The sequence below is a fragment of the Phoca vitulina genome, unplaced genomic scaffold (assembly GCF_004348235.1).
Source record: "Phoca vitulina isolate PV1807 unplaced genomic scaffold, GSC_HSeal_1.0 scaffold1, whole genome shotgun sequence".
Lineage (NCBI taxonomy): Eukaryota > Metazoa > Chordata > Mammalia > Carnivora > Phocidae > Phoca > Phoca vitulina.
This window is the reverse complement of record NW_022589704.1, coordinates 15268914-15285291: the sequence shown is the minus strand read 5'-3', so window position 1 is coordinate 15285291 and position 16378 is coordinate 15268914. Positions and strand designations below refer to the sequence as shown.

The 16378-nt window shown below is 41.0% G+C and overlaps 1 protein-coding gene across 1 annotated transcript in view; it reads left to right on the top strand.

Annotated features, from left to right (window-relative positions):
• Positions 1–16378, top strand: part of ACSL3 (acyl-CoA synthetase long chain family member 3) — a 73549-nt gene that overhangs the window by 12414 nt on the left and 44757 nt on the right. The window contains exon 2 of the mRNA XM_032401236.1: positions 10525–10581. The gene's annotated coding sequence lies outside the window, so the exon portion shown is untranslated. The remainder of the gene's footprint in view (positions 1–10524; positions 10582–16378) is intronic.

The following is a 16378-nucleotide window of genomic DNA, read 5'->3' as shown; positions in this document are numbered from 1 at the left end:
TATCTTAGAAAAGTCTTTATGGTTGGTCCTGCTTTTTCTGTGACTACTGCCCTAAACTCTGGACTTCTTCATCCTTCACTTGAGCTATTTTAATAACTACATACCTGGAGTCCTTTCTGGTTTCTTTTCTGTGATAACCCAAGTGATCATTATGAAAAAACAAATTTGGTCAATTGCTTTGCTTAAAATTCGGTCTCATTCTGTCTGCTGCATGTTTCTATTTTTCATTTTCACTTCTAACTTCCCTCCTATTTTCCTGTGCTGCATCTGCCAAGCTACTTAAGTTTCCTCATTCTGTCCTTGTTCATGCCTCTGTGTTAGACAGGAATGGGGTGTTGGCACAGAGGGGTTGATTCAGCTCTGTCTGTGGCACTGAGGGGGACCTCCCATAGAAGCTTCAACTGAATCTCGAAGGACACGTTTATGTTGGCAGTCTTTTTAGCTTCTTTGAATTCTCTCAAAATTTTTTAATTCAGTGCCAGTTCTGAGTTCTGAAGAGAATATTATTGAATCAATACGTCCATATTTTTGAGACAGGCCTCCTAGGTCATAGGCTCTGGGCCCCTGTGGATGTCACGTTTGCCATAGTCCACCAGGGTAGAGATGGGAGCCAAGTGGCATCACAGAGTTTCTTTCTTTCTTTCTTTTTTTTTTTTTTTAAAGATTTTATTTATTTGACAGAGAGAGACACAGCGAGAGAGGGAACACAGGCAGGGGGAGTGGGAGAGGGAGAAGCAGGCTCCCCGCAGAGCAGGGAGCCCGATGCGGGGCTCCATCCCAGGACCCCTGGGATCATGACCTGAGCCGAAGGCAGATGCTTAACAACTGAGCCACTCGGGCACCCCCATCACAGAGTTTCGACAGAACCAGTGATTCTCTTTCCGAAAGTTACAGGCCAGGCAACATGGGCTGTGCAGGCTACCATGTTAGCACTGGAGATTATTTTATAATCAGAAAAAAGACTTAGGAACAGATCGTTTTTGGGACATGGCAGCTTTGGAAGAGGGGTATTGCCAGGATGATTGTTTGATTCGTGGATCTCCTCCTCATCTTTCTAGGACTTAAATCCAGCTGTTGGCTCAGTTCTGAGTTTTCTTTAATGCTGCTTAATTTATTGAATAATCTTTTAACCACTGATCTGAAATGCCACTGTGGTCAAATATAAAAATCCCGTGACTGTTTTCTGGCTTTAAAATTCTGTACCAGAGGATGGGTTAGTCTGGTGATGGGTATTGAGGAGGGCACGTTCTGCATGGAGCACTGGGTGTTACGCACAAACAATGAATCATGGAACACTACATCTAAAACTAATGATGTAATGTATGGGGATTAACATAACAATAAAAAAATTCTGTACCAGAGCAGTTAGTTGTTAGTTTTTTTTTTTTTTTTTATTCATTTGGGACAGAGAGATACAGAGAGAGAGAGAGCATGAGCAGGGGGAGGGGCAGAGGGAGAAGCAGATTCCCCGCTGGGCAGGGAGCCCGATATGGGACTCGATCCCAGGACCCTGGAATCATGACCTGAGCCGAAGGCAGAGACTTAACCATCTGAGCCACCCAGGCGCCCTAGTTGTTAGTTTTGACATCTAATAGGGCAAGTACACACTAAGTATTCTTGTTTTCAAGTTTTATTAGCAAATATATTTTTTTTTTTGGTCAATCAACATTTATTGAGCACCTTTATTAGCAAATCTTAAAATGTTTTCCTCTAGATAAACTTTGGAAGTAATATCAAGTAATCACACAAAACAAACAAGTAATAAGGTCCTACTAGGATTTTGATTGGGATTGCATTTGGTTTGTAGGTTAATTTTGGCAGAATTATAATCTTTTATACCCAGGAACTAGTCTGTTTTTTAATTTAGTGTCTGTCAGTAGCATTTTATACATACGTACATACATACTTATATACATGTTTATTTTTATTTCTTTTTTTTAAAAGATTTTATTTTTAAGTAATCTGCACCCAACGTGGGGCTCAAACTCATAACCCAGAGATAAGAGTTGCATGTTCTACTGAGCCAGCCAGGTGTCCCTACATACATATGTTTAAATAAGATGTTGTGTATATGAAGTATTTTAAAGTTGCTTTTACTATTGTGACTAAGATTTCTCTCTTTTGGGGCACCTGGGTGGCTCAGTCGTTAAGCGTCTGCCTTGGGCTCAGGTCATGATCCCAGGGTCCTGGGATCGAGCCCCACATCGGGCGCCCTGCTCAGCGGGAAGCCTGCTTCTCCCTCTCCCACTCCCCCTCCTTGTGTTCCTGCTCTCACTCACTCTCTGTCAAATAAATAAAGTCTTTAAAAAGAAAAAAAGATCTTCTCTCTTTTCATTTTTTTGGGGGGGGGAAGGGCAGAGGGAGAGGGAGAGCGAGAATCCAAAGCCGGCTCCACACCCAGCACAGCGCAGAGCTCCGTCTCCCAACCCCGAGATCATAACCTGAGCTGAAATCAAGAGTTGGACGCCCAACCGACTGAGCCACCCACACACCCCCCCTTTTTTTTTTTAATGTAAACTACCCCCAACGTGGGGCTTGAACTCATGACCCCAAGATCAAGAGTTGTATGCTGTATGGACAGAGCCAGCCAGGCACCCCTCTTTTCATTTTTTAACTAGTTACTACAAGTATATAGAGAAACTATCAATTTTTATTATTTACCTAGTATCCAGATAACTTGGTGAATTCTGTCTCTGGTTGGATAGCTTTCAAATGATTCTTTTGGATGTTCTTGTCAGAAGGGCAATCATATGCAAACAATGAAGATTCCTTTCTCCTCTCCTTTTCCAGTATTCATGCTCACTTCTTTTTCTCATCATTGCGTTGGCTAAACTGCAGTGCTGTCTAAAAGAAATGCAATGAGAGCCACAAATATGAGCCATATATGTAACTTTAAACTTCTAGTGGGCATATTAAATAAAGTAAAAAGAAACCGGTAACTTGAATATATTTTATTTAATCCAGCATACAGTAGGTACCCCCTTATCTGCAGTTTCTCTGTCAGTAGTTTCAGTTACCCTCAAGTCAACGGTGGCCTTGGAAGCAAATGCTCTTCTTTTTCTGACTTTTCCTTAGAAGGTCAGCAGGAGCCTAAGGCTGGTCCACAACGTTCACCACCTTCACCTCTCTTTATCTCATCCCCTAGGCATTTTATCATCTAGCACAAGAAGGGTGAGTACATTAAGATAAAATGTTTTAAGACTACATTCACATAACTTAATATTAAGTTTTTAATTTTAATTCCAGTATAGTTAACCTAACTTTTATTACAGTATATTGTTACAGTTCTATTTTATTATTATTGCTGTTTAAAAACAAAGTTCAAGTAAATTTGAAGACCTAATAGATTTTATTAAATGATTCATGACTCAGTTAGCATCCCATCAGCAAGTAGGGGGGAGCTCCAAGGAGTTGTAGAAAATGGAAGAGGATGGGGTGAGAAAGTTATTAAAAAAGAAAAGGATTGAGGGGCTCCTGGGTGGCTCAGTCGTTAAGCGTCTGCCTTCCGCTCAGGTCATGATTCCAGGGTCGTGGGATCGAGCCCCACATCGGGCTCCCTCCTCAGCGGGAAGCCTGCTTCCCCCTCTCCCACTCCCCCTGCTTGTGTTCCTCTCTTGCTGTCTCTCTCTCTCTGTCAAATAAATAAATAAAATCTTTAAAAAAAAAAAAAAGGATTGTTTCATTCAAGATCATCTTCCCTTATGGGGATGGCAGGGGGTCTTACGCAAATTAAATCATCTTCCTTTTGGGGGTGTGTGGAGAAGGCCCCTGTGACATATTACTTCATTGATGCTGATCAGAAAATTCCTGACTGACCCCATTAAGACTACATTTCTTGGGGAGGTTGAAACTGCAAGAAGATTAGGTATTAAGTCCATATATGGTGATTTGGCTTAAGTGATGCCATTTCAGGCCTGTATTTTTCTTTTTAACATTGTTAATCTCTTACTGTGCCTAATTTACAAATAAAACTTTATCATAGGTGTGTATGTATAGGAGAAAACATAGTGTCTGTAGGGTTCAGTACTGTGTGTGGTTTCAGGCATCCATTGGGGGTCTTGGAATGTATTCCCCGCCCCCCCGGGGATAAGGGAGGGGGAATACTTGTATCCAAAGTATTATTTCAACATATAATCAATATAAAAATTATTAGTGAGATGTTTTACATTTTTTCTGTACTAAGGCTTTGTAATATGAAGTTCCTTTTAAAGTTGATAATTGATATTTACTTTCCTTAAATACTTTTTTTTTTTAAATACATATACTGACATGATCACACCTCTCCCTCCCATTTAAACTGCTAATATAGAGAATGATAACAGAATCCTGGGGTATAATATAAAAATATGTTTGGTCTTTGTCCCCACTACTGGCACGGAGCTCCTGAAGACCCTCAGAATTTCCCGAGTGATAGGAGTCTTTTGTTATTCATAAACACTCCCTTTGAACACCTCCGAGTTTATGCTAATGAAGCAACTTAGGTTGGGTTTCTCTAGATAGCCTCAGGATGGGGCTGGTCACCAGAAAGACCCAGTGATAGTTTAAACTTCAGACCCACCCATCGACCTCCTATGAGGAGTGAGGGGGCTGGAGATAACAAACTCTTGAACGATGAACAAGCTTCCATGTTGGTGACCTGGGCCAGGTGCTGGGAAGGTGGCACACCTGGGGAGGGTTTGGAAGTTCTGCGGTGTCTCCTCCCCCGTCCCTTGCCCTATGCACACCTTCCCTTTGGCTGTTCTGGAGATGTATTCTTTATAATAAACCAGTAAACATAAGTAATGGGTGTTCCTGAGTTGCCATTCTAGCAAATTATTGAACTTGAGGAGGGGATTGTGGGAATCCCTGGTTTGTAACCAGCTGGTGACTCGTGACTAGCAAGTGGGGAATAGTCTTGGCGGGACTAAGCCCTTAACCTATGGGATCTAGCTCTTGTAAAATAGTACAAAACTGTAGGTCAGTTCTAACTTTAATAAAATTGTCTTTAAAAGTACTATCAATGTGTGCACATGGTGGAGGAATTTTTAAAGTAATTTCTTATCAGAGTAGTTTGCAGAATGTAAATTTCCTGAGGCCTTACATCTCAGAATATTTCTTTATTCTTCCTGGCAATTGATCAGGAATTTAGCCAGGAGTAGAATTGTAGTTTAAAATTCATTTCCCTCAAAACTTTGAAGGCATTGTTGATAGCCAAGGCTAAGACCTCTGAGGCCAGCATGATTCTTACTCCTTTATAGGAAGGGTGACTATAGGGGCGCCTGGGTGGCTCAGTTGTTAAGTGTCTGCCTTCGGCTCAGGTCATGATCTCAGGGCCCTGGAATCGAGCCCCGCATCGGGCTCCCTGCTCGGCGGGAAGCCCACTTCTCCCTCTCCGACTCCCCCTGCTTGTGTTCCCTCTCTCTCTGTGTCTCTCTCTGTCAAATAAATAAATCTTCAAAAAAAAAAAGGAAGGGTGACTATACATCCTGGTTTGTCTGGAGCACTTTCTGTAAAGTATCCTTATGTATTGATCAGTTATATAATTACTTATTTGTAGGTGACCTACTGCTTGGTTTTTTTGGAAGCTTTTGGGATAGTCTTATACCTAGTGCTCTGAGAACTCACAAGGTTGTGTCTAGAGGTCACTTATTTTTGCCCCCATTCATCTGCTCAGCACTCCGTGGGGCCTTTTCCAAACTGAAGACTAGCATCCGTCAGCTCTGGGATATTTTACTGCCGAGTGCTTCAGTAATTTCTGCCTCTTCATTCTCTTGGTTCTTTCTAGAACTCCTTTTAGTGGAACTTGATCTTTTGGATTAATTCAACACCTTGAAAAAGGACTTCGACTACCTCCATTTTGACCTCAGACTTTCTAATTAAGTTTTTCTTTCCAGCTTATCCCTTTAACTCAGGCAAAAGACCCTGCACAGAACATCTTGTGATGGGAACCGAAACTACCCCCTCAAGCAATCTGGAGTGCCCTGAGCCAGCCAGACTTGTGTGTGTGGTTGATCCCAAGACAGTGATCCACCTGAACTTCACTGCCCACCTGCATATACCCACTGACCTTGTCCCACATTTCCTTGCATAAACCTAGAAGTATTTTCAGCACTTTGGAGGCAGTCTTTTTTTTAAAGATTTTTTATTTATTTATTTGACACAGAGAGAGTGAGCGAGAGCAGGAACACCAGCAGGGAGAGCTGGAGAGGGAGAAGCAGGCTTTCCGCCAAGCAGGGAGCCGGACGTGGGACTCGATTCCAGGACCCTGGGATCATGACCTGAGCTGAAGGTAGACCCTTAACGACTGAGCCACCCAGGCGCCCCTGGAGGCAGTCTTTAAAACATCAGTCCGCTCTGTTCCCTGTGTGGGCCTCACTGAAATACATTTCCTTTCTCATTTCCCCACCACTTGTGTCTCTGCCTTTGGTGAGTGGCTGACCCTGGACTTTTGGAAACCCCAGAACCCCTATGCCTCTATAGCCCTATGCCCCCAGCTACAACCTTATTTTTAAAAGTCTTTTTGATTTCTTTTTTTTACTTCTTTGATTTTGCTTCCTTTCTGGGAAAATATTCTCAACCTTTTTTCTAATATATCTGTTGATTTTTAAATTTAATATCAGGTGCTATTCTTAATTTTAACAAGAGCTTTTTCTTTTTAGTCCTGTATGGTGCCCCGTTCGTGTTTCATCAACAAGAGCCTCATATCTTTTTGAAGGATTAGTCACATGTATTTAAAGTATTCCCTCTATTTCTGCATCGTCTGTTTCCATCCAGTTCCGCCCCCCTGTCAGTTTTCATCTGTCTTCCATCGTGATGGGTGTTTGTTAAATATCTGGTGATCCAGAACTTCATATTCTCTCTGGATTTTTGATTCTTATTTTTCTGTTTCTAGGTGTTCTCCCCCCCCCCCGCCGTATCTATAAATTTCCCACATTGGCATGAGATTTAACACTATGAGAGATCTGATAGGCTATTCTGCGTACAAATCTGGATGGCTCTTCAGAGATTTGGGTAATATCTAAACCACTTAGCACTTTGCAGGGCTTACAGGGCAGTGCCGGTGAGATACTGCCTTTGTTTCTTAGAGCTGCTGTAACACCACGAATTCGGTGGCTTAGCACAACAGAGATCAATTATCCCACAGTTAAAAGGGGCCAGAAGTTGACTGGGCTGAAATCAGGCGTTGGCAGAGCGGTGCCCCCTCCAGAGAAGAATCTGTTCTCGCCTCTCCAGTCGCTGTGCCTGCTGTACTCGGTGGCCTGGCTCCAGCCTTCCAGGCCAGCGGTACCTCTCTGCTCTGTCCTCACGTTGCCTTCTCAAAAGGAGTGTCAGATCTGCCACCTTTCTTCTAAGGACGCTTGTGATGGCATTAGGGCCCAGCTGATCATCCCGACTGCTCTCTCATCCCCTGATCCTTAATTCAGTCACATCTGCAAAGACCCTTTTCTCAAGTAAGGTAACATTTGCAGGTTCCAGGGATTAGGGCCTGATACCTCTGGGGTCATCTATCAGCCTGCTTCCGGGTACTTAAGAGTTCTCCAGTGCTTTCTGTGCTTTTGCAGATGCTATTATTACAGCCTGTGGTTTCCTCTCTCGGGTCTTTGCCAAAAATCTGTGGATCCGCTCAGTTCTTAGTCAGCCTTCCTTGGCCTTCTTTCCTCCTCCGAGACCAAGGACTGCATTTACCTGTCTCTTTCCTTAATACAGCCCATCTCCTTATCCAGTAGTTTTGGCCATGTCAGTACTGTTTGTCTTGTCGGTCTCTACCTCTGGAGCGGGAGCTTTTTGAGTCCTGTGGGCACGTTTCCAGAATGGGAAGCATTGGGTATGGAGCCGAGTAGGCATTCATTCACTAACTAGTTGTTGAGGAGATTCAACATTTATTAAAGGCCAATTAAATACCAGGACCTGTCATGTTGGGCCATTTAATTAACAAAACAAAATATGGTAAAGTAAGTATGCACATGTGCCAAAATTTCTCCAGGGCAGATTTTTTAAGGAGGCATTTGCTAGGTCATAGGAATGTACATTTTCAGCTTTTGCTGGATGCTGCCAAATTGCTCTCCGAAGTGGCTGCACTCTTGTTCCCTCTATCCTTGCCAATGCTTGTGATGTTTTTTCTAATTAAAAAAATTTGATAGGGGGGAATGATAATGTTTTCATTTGTGTTTCTTTGATAGTGAGGCTGACTATTTCATAGTTAATGGACATTTAGGTTTTTTTCCCATGGACATATGTAGCCTATTTTTTCTACTGAGTTGTCTTTTATTTATAGAAATTCAACAGATATTCTGGATATGAATTGTGTATATATGTTGTCGTCCCTATTTACGTATGAGGAAACTGGCATAAGAAATAGCAGGTAAATTTGTAAGATTCCCCCCACCCAGATGGATAGATGGATAAATGGATGAATAAACGAATGAATTTGTTCAGAGTCATTTCTAATGAGAAAGAGTGGGGGCTATGGACCTGGGGATATCTGGTTTTAAGGCCTAGTCCTTTTTTTTTTTTTTTCTTTTTTTTAAAAGTATATCTGGCTGCCTCACAGGGAATGAGGAAATTAAGAATGAGTAGTGATATGCTAAATTTTGTCAAAATACTTAACTGTTAGTTCCACTTACAGGCTCCGTGTGTTTGGGCTCATGTTAAATTATTATTATTATTTATTTAAACGCCTATAATGACCGCAAACCTGCCTGCTTCACAAGCATTTGAGAAAATCATTGAGGGGGGTGCCTGGGTGGCTCAGTTGTTAAGCGTCTGCCTTCGGCTCAGGTCATGATATCAGGGTCCTGGGATCGAGCCCCACATCGGGCTCCCTGCTCAGTGGGAAGCCTCCTTCTCCCTCTCCCGCTCCCCCTGCATGTGTTCCCTCTCTTGCTGTGTCTCTCTCTGTCAAATAAATAAAATCTTTAAAAAAAAAAAAAAATCATTGAGGGACGCCTGGGTGGGCTCAGATGGTTAAGCGTCTGTTTGCCTTCGGCTCAGGTCATGATCCCAGGGTCCTGGGATCGAGCCCCACGTCTGGCCCTCAGCTCAGCGGGGAGTCTGCTTCTTCCTCCCCCTCACCCCCTGCTTGTGCTCTCTCTCTCTCTCCCTCTGTCAACTGAATAAATAAATCTTAAAAAAGTCATTGGGATAGTGGATAAAAGTGTTGTATACACAGTGAAATACTGTTTATAAATCTTAGTAATTATTCTTCTTGACCATTACCATTATGAGAGAATAAACTCAGTATATGCCTTTTTAAAAGTTTTGGATGTACCTTTTTATTTTAATAGACTTTATTTTTTAGAGCAGTTTCAGGTTGAAAGCAAAATTGAGCAGAAGGTTCAGAGATTTCCTATATACCTCTGACCTCATTATATATCAATAGTCCCACACCAGAATGGTACATTTATTGCAGTCAGTGAACCTACACGGATACATCATTATCACTGAGTCCTTATTTTACCTTTAGGGCTCACTCTTGGTGTTGTACATTCTGTGGGTTTGGGCAAATATGTAATGATGTTTATCTACTGTAATAGTATACAGAGTGACTACCACCCCCCGAATCCTCTGTGCTCTGCCTGTTCATCCCATTTTCCTCCTTAACCCTCGGCAACCTTTTACTGTCTCAGTAGCTTTTCCTTTTCCAGAATGTTGTAGAGTTGGAATCAGACAGTGTATTAGCCTTTTCAGGTTGACTTCATTCAATTAGTAATGTGCATTTAAGTTTCTTCCATGTCTTTTCATGGCTTGATAGCTCATTTCTTTTTAGTGCTGAATAATATTCCATTGCATGGATGTACCACAGTTTATGCATTCAAGGACATCTTGGTTACTTCCAAGTTTTGGCAATTATGAATAAAGCCGCTATAAATATTTGTATGTAGTTTTGTCTTTTTTTTCCATTAGTCATAAGCTTTCAGCTCATTTGGGTAAATACCAAGGAGGCTCAGTTGCTGGATCATACTGTAAAGAATATGTTTAGTTTTCTAGGAAACTGCCAAACTTGTCTTCCAAAGTGGCTGTGCAGTTTGCATTCCCTCCAGGAACGAATGAGTTCCTCTTGCGCCGTATTCTTGCCAACATTTGGTGATGTCAGTATTTTTGGATTTTGTCCATTCTACTAGGTGTGTGATGATACATAACGTGCTTTCTTTGATGAAAGGTTACATGATAAAATGTCATTTGCTAGTGTGATGGGTGGTGTTTTCAAAAAAAGCAGAAATTTTTCTGTGAGTTTTTGGTTTTTTTTTTTTTAAGATTTTATTTATTTATTTGCGAGAGAGAGAATGAGAGACAGAGAGCATGAGAGGGAGGAGGGTCAGAGGGAGAAGCAGACCCCCCGCCGAGCAGGGAGCCCGATGCGGGACTCGATCCCGGGACTCCAGGATCATGACCTGAGCCGAAGGCAGTCGCTTAACCAACTGAGCCACCCAGGCGCCCCTTCTGAGTTTTTGGAAGTAAAAATATCTCCAGGAAAAGGCTGATATTTGGCTCTGATTGATTAGACTACAAGTAGTAATGTTTGTCTTTTTATGTTTGTTTCGACAGGTATTGAAACGAAAACGCAGACCCTGAAGGCACTGGCCCTGCCTCCGTCGTCCGCTGGTAAATGCTCATGTTGTGAAATACGAAGTACTGCTGTTAGGCACGCAGTGTATTAAGTTAAAACCGAGTGTATCTAAACTGTCAAAAAAATTTTTTTTAATTCTTCCCATTTTGTGATTGTAGAATTACAAAAGGAGAAGGTAGCTTTCCTACTAATTTTGTTTATTTTTTTAAAAGATTTTATTCATTTATTAGAGAGAAAGAGAGGGAGAGGGAGAAGCAGGCCCCCTGCTGAACAGTGAGCCTGCCGATGCGGGGCTCGATCCCAGGACCCTGAGATCATGACCCTAGCCAAAGGCAGACGCTTAACAAGCTGAGCCACCCAGGCGCCCCTTTCCTACTAATTTTAATTCAATACAAATGCATTAGAACATTAAGCCATGTTATTCACCAATATCACTGATCTTTTCTCAAATTGAATGTCATTTAAGTATTTGTGTGAGCGTTTGTGAACTCAATAACCTCTTTATTTTGTGAAGTTTAGCACTAATTAGAGTGGTATTACCATTTCAGCATGTGCTAGTCATTTTAAATTTGTGTTAGTGTTATTTGAAATTCCTAACTGGACATTTTAACAGAAGTTTTGGTTGCAGGCCCCGGAAAACAGCAGTGGGCTTTTTGTTAACCTGCGGCAGGTTCTACATGTTACTCACAGTTGCAGTGGGCTAGAATGTGGCAAGTTGTAGTCTTTTCTTACTGTGGCTCCTGAAGTGAATTAGTTTCTTGAAATTTTGGGGCAAGAATTTGAGGATCAAGTGAACTGAAACTTTCTAGCATCTGAATACAAGTAAAATTGGATAGAACTGCTACAAGGAATAGTCCATGTTGATAAAATGCTTTAAGAATGCTTTGAGAATATAAAAGCAGTAAGCATTTTTATCAGTTAGAATCATGAGTGTTGACATTTATCTTCTGTTTCAGAAGATCATTTCAAAATCTTTGCTTCCCTTCCCACCCCCCCACACAGATCTTTGCCCATATTGGTCGAATTTACTAATCTTTGTTTTCTATGGATTTTGAAAAGAATGCAAATAAATATTATGTTTATTAATAAAAACTAAACAGTATAGGAGTCTGTAAGTAAAAGGGTAACTTTTCTGTTCCCATGATTCTTTTGCAAGGGGATTACCCCTTACCAATTTGGAGTGTGTCCTTCTAGACCTTTTATGTGCATATCCAAGATGACCGTCTTGTAATGAAGCAGGTGTGATGGAAAGAGGAATATTCCTTGTCCGTTGATGTGCCTTCACTTTATTTTAGATATTTCGGTGCCTACATTTTCTTGGATTGTATACTTGGCCACATGAGGAGTGCTTTGAAGTCACTAAGTAAATACATCAGTACACAGTAGTTTCTCTACACATTTCTTTTAGTGCTTAGTGGGTTTTGGAAACTCCAGACTTTGAATTTCTGGCTAAGAATGGCCCAACAGAGTTTAGATTTACAAAGAAATTGAAATTGCAAAGGTAACTTAACTGTGTAGGGGCAGCTGGCTTGCTTAGTTGGTAGAGCATGTGACTCTCAATCTCAGGGTCCTGAGTTCAAGCCCCACATTGGGCATGGAGCCTACTTAAAAAGTATGTGTGTGTATGTGTGTGTGTGTATATATATATATATATAAAATTTACTGTGTATTAAACAATGGGTGTTAAATAGTAAGGCATTTGTATAGAGGACTGCAGTTAGTATTGCCTTTATAGAGGGTTGGTTGGATTGGGGTAGACGGGGAAATGGTTATGGAGTTTTAGTACACCTAAATGCTTAGGGAACAAGGAAGTGGTGAGTGGTGCCTGGGGATAAAGTGCTATAGCAAAGTGACAAAAGTAACTTTGTCTCTCATTATTTTGCCTAGACTTGATCAGGTACCCAAAAAGGGAAAGGACATTTGTCACTGTATACCGGTTAAGTATATTAGGAAGTAAACAGAATGTCACAGACGGTTTGAGGAACCTGGTGTCTTGTATTCTAAAAGTTAGAACCCCACGGTGTTACATGTGGGAACTGTGCATATTCAGAAGGCCTGTGACTTCTGAAATGATGGAAGAATTGAACTGATTCGCATGTGAACATGTTCTTTGTGTGATGGTTAGAGTGAAGTATTTTGAGCTCCTTAAAAAATCTGGAGAAGCAAATTGTGATTACAGAGTTTTATTTTAATGCAGTTGGTGTTAGTAGTCCATCGAAAAAGGGTGTGTAGAAGAACATTAACAAATAGAGTTGTACGTGAATAAATAGTCCCATTGATAGGTATTGTCTAGTGTCTTAACTCTGTTAGAGATGCACAGCAAGTCCATTATTCTTATTTTTTTTCTTGGTGTTCAGTTATATTGGTTTAAAGTATTTTCTGTCTTATGATTCTAGTAATTTACATTTAAGTCTTTTCTAGAGTAGAGAAGTTCTGATGGCCTTCACTCAACTTGATGATCCATTGTTCCACATTCAGATGGTAACAGAAAAGGTTATCTGTGCATATAGCCATGGAGTAGAGAAATTATTCAGAATATTGTCGTTCCTATGTGAAAGTGATCTAGGTTTGAAGTTTGGAAGGAGATGGGAACAGCAGCAGGTTTGCTGTCTTTTTGGCTAATCACGAAACAATTTCCTAGAGTAGGGCCAGATATTTCTCATAGCTGTTGAAGGTAGATTCCTTTTTCTTGTGCCTTCTAATTTTAAAACACAGTCTAGGTTTTGAACACTTATGGGAAAGCTGCAAGAGGCCAGAAAGCTGGGCACACTGGACAATGGTGGAGAAGAGAGGGAAGACCATATCTTCATAGCTTTAATTTTGAAAACTCTTGTTTCAGAAAAGCTTTATTAGTGGTAAAATAGTTTATGGGAAGAAGAAAATTTATGTAAAAAGTTAAGGAAAAATAGAATAAGATTATATGAATAAAGTGAAATACAGTAAAAGGCTTTTAAGTATTTACTGAAGGAAGTATTGCATGTTTAAACCTTATTCTTTTTTTATTTTTTTAAGATTTTATTTATTTATTTGACAGAGACACAACAAGAGAGGGAACACAAGCAGGGGGAGTGGGAGAGGGAGAAGCGGGCCTCCCGCTGAGCAGGGAGCTCCATGAGGGGCTTGATCCCAGGACTCTGGGATCGTGACCTGAGTCGAAGGCAGATGCTTAACGACTGAGCCACCCAGGTGCCTGTTAAACCTTATTCTTAATTAATGTTTAGATAATACAAATAATGAATTTGATATAATGTTGGTTGTGATGCAGGTTATTTATCCTGTAGTTACGTATTTCTACAACATACTTACAGTTCTTATTATATATATTATTTGCCTTTTCTTAATTTTTTTTTTTTAAAAGGAGAGAGCTGGGGGGCTGGTGGCAGAGGGGGAGAGAGAATCTTAATCAAGCTCCACACCCAGCCCAGAGCCTGACCTGGGGCTTGATTTCACAACCCTGAGATCATAACCTGAGCTGAAATCAAGAAGTAGAAGCTTAACCGACTGAGCCACCCAGGCCCCACCTTCGTTTGTTTTTAACTGATATGCCAAGATACAGATAAAGGGCTTTTGGGATGAGGAAGGATATGGAGGAAAAGATAAGGAAATACCTAAGGAATCTTACTGAACAGTTTATAAATTCTTAAAAGGTATAGATTTGGATTGGGTAGATTTAGATGGTGTAGACTAAAATTATCTTGAAAATCTTAATTTTGGCAAGTTAATCTCGTTACATTCTCAAAGGCTAAATTTACCTGAACTATCTTCTTTTTTTTTTTTTTAATTTTTTTTTTTTTAAAGATTTTATTTATTTGAGAGAGAGAGAATGAGAGACGGAGAGCATGAGAGGGAGGAGGGTCAGAGGGGGAAGCAGACTCCCCGCTGAGCAGGGAGCCCGATGCGGGACTCGATCCCGGGACTCCAGGATCATGACCTGAGCCGAAGGCAGTCGCTTAACCAACTGAGCCACCCAGGCGCCCCTGAACTATCTTCTCAAACGTGTACTTTATTTTGCTTATTTTAAGCACATTACTTTTGGTGACATATTTCATATGTTTGCAACTATTTAGCCTCTGGCCTTTGAATTTTCTTTAATTTCATTTTCTGTTTTTGCTGTAGGGAAGAAAATAGTTAAGTTCAAAAGTGAAATTGTTAATTGAACTACCAACCGATCCACTGTCTTAGGTTTAGGTTCATGTAATACTAAATAAAGTACTTACCTGGATTGAGTTGAAGTTACTAAGACCCTCAAGTACCAACCATCCAGGCTGATGTCATCATATAATCTAATCATGTTCCTGAAATATTTATATAGGTGGCTCTCATTAACCATTTTGGAGCTAATTGGAATAAGTAAGGAATTAGTACTAACGGCCGGGTGGGGGGTGGGGTGGGGTGGGGTGGGGTGGGGGTGGGGTAAGTAGTCCTATTCAGTATTGTTATAATACAGTCAGGGCATTTAATTCTTGGCTGGTTAGGACACACTGATGAATTTGTCAAAACAGTGCTGTGAAGTAGGGCTCCTAAGGTTTAGTTTCTCTGCCCTACCATTTGGATAATATAATGATGACTGAACATGCCATTCCCCCCATTTCCTTTCTATGGATCAACCGTAAACAAAATTCTAGGATAAAAAGCTGCACTTATATATAGATAATTTCATATCACTTCTTTTGGGTATAACAATAAGGGGAGATATTTGGCTTGCAAGGTGAGTAGAAAGCAGAGTAGGAATAGGTTTTCCCTTAGATGAGGAAGGTGAAGCAACATGATTCAGAACCCTGAGCGCATGTAGATGTGTGAGTTGTCTGGGAGGGGGGTGATAGGGGTCTACCACATGACAGGATTGATGAATGGACAACAGAACCGCCTCTGAGGACTCCCCTGTGTGTTGCTGGGTCTTGGCATGAGGTTATTAGCCGTAGGCGTAGTACTATAAAAACCCTGAGAGTTAGGGAAGTTTGTTGCGGATCAACTTTTTTAGACGTATGGAGGCCCAGTAAGTTGAGTTGGTTAAAAAGAGTTGGTCCCGAATTATATTGCATTTGCGTTCTTTACCTTTGGGACAGGAGTGGGACCCACAGGGTGGGATCCGATAGTTCTGTGTCATAAACTCCAAGGATATTTAAACTTGAGCATGGAGTACTAGCCATGAGAAAAAAATATTCTTCATACATGTATTTTCTTAAAGATAAATTTGTCATCACCTAACTGAAGCTCATGGAGAGAAATCCCCAAAATTGACTAGTGAACTAGAGATGCTAAATGGAATAGTACCAATTCCAAATACAAGGTGTGTTAAGTATCCTTATTCTCTTATTATTATTCTATAAGGAATTTTATGGATGGATCTATGATTTCAGCTGCTTCTAACCTTTAGAATCTTCAATGCCTGAAACCTGAAACGATGATAACCTGCGGCTGCGGCCGGAGTGCTGCTTGTGAGGCAGACAGACCACGCTTGACGTGTGCTGGCTGCTGAGTCCTCTGAACGCTCTTTGATGCACATACTGCTCCTCTGCACAGTTTATGGGTGAGGACATTGAGGCTTAGGAAATTAGTTGACCTAAGGTGACATTTAGTAAGTAGTAGAACTAAATGTCGGACTCCGTCTGTTTGGCTCCTTGGCCTAGCCTCTCGGTAAGCATACATTTGACTTAAGTATCTTCAAAGTCAGTGGGGGTATAAATAAGAAATAATCACGATGAAAGAAAAGTATTGGCATTGGTATACATAGTTTGGCATGAATGAATTTAAAATGCTACGAACACATGCATTGTGTATTGTAGTTTATGTAGAGCGTGTTCACCTGATTTCTTTGTTCCCAAAGGGAGT